This window comes from Leucoraja erinacea, chromosome 35 (genome assembly GCF_028641065.1).
Source record: "Leucoraja erinacea ecotype New England chromosome 35, Leri_hhj_1, whole genome shotgun sequence".
In the NCBI taxonomy this organism is placed as follows: Eukaryota; Metazoa; Chordata; class Chondrichthyes; order Rajiformes; family Rajidae; genus Leucoraja; species Leucoraja erinaceus.
The window spans coordinates 12,392,826-12,399,418 of record NC_073411.1 but is presented as its reverse complement, the minus strand read 5'-3'; the positions used below and the strand labels follow the sequence as shown (position 1 = coordinate 12,399,418).

Sequence of the window (6,593 nt, the reverse complement as noted above, 5' to 3'; positions counted from 1 at the left end):
CTATTCCTCTCGGATAAGATCTCCCCTCATACTCCTGCATTTCATGGAATAGAGACCCAGCCTACTCAACCTCACACCCTCGAGTCCTGGCAATATCCTCGTAATTTTTTTCTGAACCCTTTCAAGCTTGACAATATCTTTCCTAGAACATGTTGCCCAGAACTGAACACAATATTCTAAATGATCATGTTCCATAGAGGGAGTGCAGAGACGGTTCACCAGACTGATTCCTGGGATGTCAGGACTGTCTTATGAAGAAAGACTGGATAGACTTGGTTTACACTCTCTAGAATTTAGAAGATTGAAGGGGGATCTTATAGAAACTTACAAATTCTTAAGGGGTTGGACAGAGTTGATGCAGGACAAGATTTTCCCGAGAATGGGGAAGTCCAGGACAAGGGGTCACAGCTTAAGGATAAGGGGGAAATCCTTTAAAACTGAGATGGGAAGAACTTTTTTCACACAGAGAGTGGTGAATCTCTGGAACTGTCTGCCACAGAGGGTAGTTGAGGCCAGTTCATTGGCTATATTTAAGAGGGAGTTAGATGTGGCCCTTGTGGCTAAGGGGATCAGGGGTTATGGAGAGAAGGCAGGTAGGTGGGACTGAGTTGGGATGATCAAAAATGATTGTATTGAATGGCTTGTGGGGCTCGAGAGGGCCGAATGGCGTACTCCTAATTGTTATAATGGTTAACATGTTTCTACAATATTATATGATCATTTTCCATTGTCACCGTTTTGATTCCCCACCTGGGACAGTATTGTCATAGCACCTTCACCAGAGGTGCTGTGTTAACTCAAGTGCTCGCTGCCAATTGCCCACAGGCTACAGGGTCTGGGGAATAAACACTATAGACCTTTACCAGCAACATCCGTGCTCCAAAAAAGCAAATTAAACTCACTGCCTCCAGTCTAGCTTGCTGCACATTGAAAAAAAATCCCCAGATGTTAATCTCTTTTGCGATTCCTCTTTCCGCTCAAACGGAAATGCGAATCGGTTCGGAGTTTAGTGGGCACCTGAAAACACCTCACTCTTTCCACTCCCCAGTCCAGTAGGTTTGATTAACCCTCATTATCTTGGCAGGAACAATCCGTCTCGTAAAGCCTCTGTGTTGTCCACATGCCTGGAGGCAAACGATACAATGCTCCGAGCTATAAATCAGAACACTTCTAAATGCTTAAAAGGGAAGGGAATGGAGCATAACAAATCCATCCACTCAACCAGATTGCCCCTTTGGGAAGGGGAGCGCTGATATCCCAACACGAAATAAGCTAAACAACTTGCTCAATATCTCATCATTGACGATTCTCGTTTGACTTTCCGCACACGCATTTTGGCTAAAGGTTGCCAACTTTTATCACCACTCATCTCTTTGACTGAAATAACAGCCATGGGCTTTGTCAAATCTACCTCCTCTCTTAATTGACCACCGGGTGGCACCAGCAAAGGCTGCCTCGCCAACAGTCTGTCTGTCCTTTCTTTTGTGTTTTAGTAATATGTGTTAAATGTATGTATTTAGTGTTCTTTAGTCTTTTATGTGGGGGGTGAGGGTGGGGGAAGCTTTTTTCTAACCTCCCAGCAGTCGCTACCTGGTCGAGGAAGCGTGCTTACTCCAAGCCGAATCTTCGCCCCCTTCTTGCGGCCTACCATCTGGATTGGCACGGCCTTTCCTGTCGGTGACCGGCCCGTGAAGTACCATCGCGGAGTGGGCGATGCCTTACCTGGGTCGCCGTGATGGAAGCTCCGGAGTGCTGGGACTGCCGGCTTCAACACCGTGGAGTTGTGGTCTGCGGAGAACCCAGTCGTGGGCGGCGCTGACTTTAACATCGTGGAGCCTGGGACCTTTTGCCGAGGCCGCCAGTGTTGGAGCTCCACCCAGCGCGGCCTGTGGACTTCGGGACCCGCGGTCTCCGGTAGGAAGCGGCAGGTTCGGAACTCCAAGCCGCTGAGAGCGTTCTTCCGATGCCGGAGTTCCATCAACAGCACCAATTGGCGTAGGTGCCAATAAATGTCCTTTGTCCTTTGGTCCGCCCAGTTTCGACGAATGCAATCAACCTGGCGTGCACAATCAAATAAGATCAAATAAGTAAGTAAGTTTAAGTAAGTAAGTACGTTTATTGGCCAAGTATTCACATACAAGGAATTTGCCTTGGTGCTCCGCCCACAAGTAACAACATGACATACAGCTGTTTGTCGTTACAGAACAAGTTGTCCTACAACTTTAGGCTGTGCACGCCGTACGCAAGAAGAAGAAAAAGTGAACAGTGAGGAACATGGGGAATCCACTGTGGTGGATGTTTATGTCAACTTTTATGTAGTTGTGTGTCTAGTTGATTTTTGTCTGGTAATTCGCATATCACTGCACCTTAATTGGTACATGTGACAATAAAAGACCTTTGAAACCTTTGAGTCGTTTCCGCAGCCCCTCCATGTCTTTTGAGCTATTTTTCTCCCAGCCTCACAGATTCACGAGGAGGTCGAATGGGCAGCTCTCGACTCCTTTACTGTGCGTTTAATACCACGTCGTAAAAGAGTCAATGGTCAAGAGTGTTTTATTGTCGGGTGTCCCGAAATGAAACAATGAAATTGTTACTTGCAGCAGCACAAACATAGTGCACTGTAAAACCTGTATAAACAGGCACCTTATGTCTTTCTTTGTTACAAGATGGACCTACAGTCTTAGTTTAGTTTAGTTTAAAGATACAGTGTTGGAACAGGCCCTTCAGCCCACCGAGTCCGTACCGACCAGCGATCCCCGCACATCAACACTATCCCACACTCACTGGGGACAATGTTTTACACATACACAAAGCCAATTAACCTACAAACCTGTACGTCTTTGGAAATTGAAGAGCTCGGAGAAAACCCACGCAGACACGGGGAGAACGTACAAGCTCCCATGGTCAGGATTGAACCAGGGGCTCTGGCGCTGTGAGGCAGCAACTCTACCGCTGCGCCACTCTGGCAGCCCAAGCCGGTCAAGTCAAGTCAAGTTTATTTGTCACATACCCATACGAGATGTGCAGTGAAATGAAAGTGGCAATGCTCGCGGACTTTTGTGCAAAAGACAAACAACAAAACAACCAAACAAATTATAAACACAATCATACCACACATATTCTTTTACATAATAAATAATGGAAGGAAAAACGTTCAGTAGAGTTAGTCCCTGGTGAGATAGGCGTTTACAGTCCGAATTGCCTCTGGGAAGAAACTCCTTCTCAACCTCTCCGTTCTCACCGCATGGCAACGGAGGCGTTTGCCTGACCGTAGCAGCTGGAACAGTCCGTTGCAGGGGTGGAAGGGGTCTCTCATGATATTGTTGGCTCTGGAGTTGCACCTCCTGATGTATAGTTCCTGCAGGGGGGTGAGTGAAGTTCCCATAGTGCGTTCGGCCGAACGCACTACTCTCTGCAGAGTCTTCTTGTCCTTGGCAGAGCAATTCCCAAACCAGATGGTAATGTTCCCGGACAAGATGCTTTCCACCGCCGCTGCGTAGAAGCACTGGAGGATCCTCGGTCGTTGTTAATAATGTAATAAGGTCATAAGGGACAGGAGCAGAATTAGGCCATTCGGCCCATCTATTCCACCATTCAATCATGGCTGATCTATCTCTCTCTCCTGCACCATTCTCCTGCCTTCTCCCCGTACAATCAAGAACCTAATTGGTTACAGATTGTTCTGATGTGTAAGTGTGCAGTAGAATCCGGGGTGGGTATAAAAGAGCTGCAGTGAATGCACGGTGAATGAAAGGCGATCAGTTTAACATCAGACGACCATAAGACATAGGAGCCAGAATGAGGCCATTCAGCCCATCGAGTCTGCTCCGCTGTTTGATCATGGCTGATCTATCATTCGCTCTCAACCCCATTCTCGCACCTTCTCGCTGCTGGATGTCCGGCATGGACTGGATGGGCCGAAGGTCCAGTGATCCTGCTACAGGACTCTGTTGGCCTTGGTTTGTCTGCAGCGGGCCCAGAGTCCACATCCACGGCCTGCGAGTAAAACCAATGTCCATGCTCACTTTGGCAGCACCGATACTAAAATTGGAACCATGCAGAGAAGATTAGCATGGCCCCCCTGCGCAAAGCGTTCCATATCTTTTTAAGGTGGAGCAGCGGTTGAGCTGCTGCCTTACAGCGCCGGAGACCCGGGTTCGATCCCGACTACGGGTGCTGCCTAGACGGAGTTTGTACCTTCTCCCCGTGAGCTTTCTCCGAGATCTTTGGTTTCCTCCCCAAATCCAGGTTTGTAGGTCAATTGGCTTGGTGTAAGTGTAAATTGTCCCTAGTATGTGTAGGGTGCTCCAGCACTTGTGTCTATCCTCACAGAGATGTGGAGGCACGGTGGCACAGCGGTTAGAGTTGCTGCCTTACAGCACCAGAGACCCGGGTTCGATCCCGACTACGGGTGCTGTCTGAACCGAGTTTTTCGTGACAATAGACAATAGACAATAGGTGCAGGAGTAGGCCATTCGGCCCTTCGAGCCAGCATGAAGGCCGAATGGACTTTGAGCCACATGCTCTTCGTGACCGGGTGGGTTTTCTCCGAGATCTTCAGTTTCCTCCCACACTCCAAAGACGTGCAGGTTTGGAGGTTAATTGGCTTGGTATAAGTGTAAATTGTTGCTAAGTGTGTGCAGGATAGTATTAAGGACTCGGTGGGCTGAAGGGCCTGTTCCCGCGCTGTATCTCTAAACTAAACCCTTGTTTTTTTAAACTAAACCCTTCAGGAAACAAACATTTGCGGTGTGTACAATTAGCCAAGCCCAATTTGTAGCCATGATCAGAGCTAGCACTGCAGCGGATGGAGTGAGACCTATATTTAGCTTGTGGGCAGGAGAGAAATCGATTGAATTTAAAAACAAAATGGAATAGGTCTGTTCCTGTTCCGAAAAGATTTATAGGTGCGTTCATAAAATTGAAATAGCGGCACTTGGGAATACCATAAATTGAATGAAACAGCCCCCCTTCAAAGCTGGAGTGACATATTTTCCTCGGAGGTTGTGGTTCCCTGGAATAGCTGACTCCCCTGGCGATAGGTTGAGCCGTCCTCAGTAGCTACACTGTGCAGGCATCACCAGCCCTGCTCTCGCCATGAATAATACACTGAGTAACTGGTGAGTTTGTCAGGACGGCAGCAGTAACACAGCCTCCAGCTGAATTGCAGAGCTCTCAAATTAACTGTGCCGACAGTGCCTGACTTTGCCCCTCGGTGGGACTCAAGGTGCGTGGTGGAACAGCTCGCTAAGCTTTGAAATATAGTCACTCAGTTCTCCACTGCCTGGGCAGTATGAGTAGGCAATAGGTGCAGGAGGAGGCCATTTGGCCCTTCAAGCCAGCACCGCTATTCAATGCGATCATGGCTGATCATCACCAATCAGTTCCCCATTCCTGCCTTCTCCCCACCCATATCCCCTGACTCCGCTATCTTTAAGAGCCCTATCTAGCTCTCTCTTGAAAGCATCCGGAGAACCGGCCTCCACTGAGGCAGAGAATTCCACAGTCTCACAACTCTCCGTGAGAAAATGTGTTTCCTCGTCTCCGTTCTAAATGGCTAATCCCTTATTCTTAAACTGTGTGTGTGGCCCCTGGTTCTGGACTCCCCCAACAGAGTCTTTACTCATAAAACCAAGAACACCTCCTCGTTCCAGATATATTCCAGACAATTAGTGTCTCGGGTTTAGGTTGAAGTTGAGGTTGATTTTTATAGCAGAGGTCGATAAATTCTCGGTTAGTTTAGTTTAGAGATACAGCGTGGAAACTGGGTCCCTTATCGATATATATCATATGTACCATTTTATTGTCACTATACATGTACAGTGAAACTGAAAGCTGCTCGTACTCAGTGCATACATACAATTTAGCACAAAAAAACAAGAAACAGAAAAAAAACAAAAAACAGAAGGGAGATGGGGGGGGGACATATATACATATATCATATATACATATATACAGATGGAAGTCCGTGTTGGGCGTTTGTAGTCATTGGCATGTGTGAATTTGAATTTATGGTAGATATAATTCTCGGAAAGCAACTATTCCTGAGTCTGTTTGTCCTGGATTTGATGCACCTATAGCGCCTTCCAGAGGGCAGCAGGTCGAACAGTCCAAACGCAGGATGGGAGCTGTCTTTGATGACTCACTGAGACCACATCCACTAACGATCACCTGTACACTAGTTTTATCCTACACACCACAGGCAATTTACAGAGGCCAATTAACCTACAAACCTGAAGGCAGCACGGTGGCGCAGCAGTAGAGTTACTGCCTTACAATACCAGAGACCCAGGTTCGATCCTGACTATGGGTGCTTTCTGTGCGGTGTTAGTATGTTCTCCCCGTGACCTGTGTGGGTTTTCTCCGAGATCGTCAGTTTTCCACCCACACTCCAAAGAGGTAGAGGTTTGTAGCTCAATTGGCTTTGTATAAATGTAAATTGTCCCGAGTGTTTGTCGGATAGGGATCGCTGGTCGGTTGTGGACTCGGTGGGCCGAAGGGCCAGTTTCCGTGCTGTATCTCTGAACTAGAACTAAAACATGTTTCCTCCTGTCACCAATGGCTCAGGGTTCCAAGGAGACTTGTGCTGTGGC

At 47.7% G+C, this 6,593-nt stretch overlaps 1 non-coding gene across 1 annotated transcript; it reads left to right on the top strand.

Moving 5' to 3' along the window:
* The first annotated feature begins 4,017 nt into the window (after positions 1-4,017).
* Positions 4,018-4,125, top strand: LOC129713444 (U6 spliceosomal RNA). Its single transcript, XR_008726244.1, has one exon. It is a non-coding gene; the product is annotated as a U6 spliceosomal RNA (small nuclear RNA).
* Positions 4,126-6,593: the final 2,468 nt, after the last annotated feature.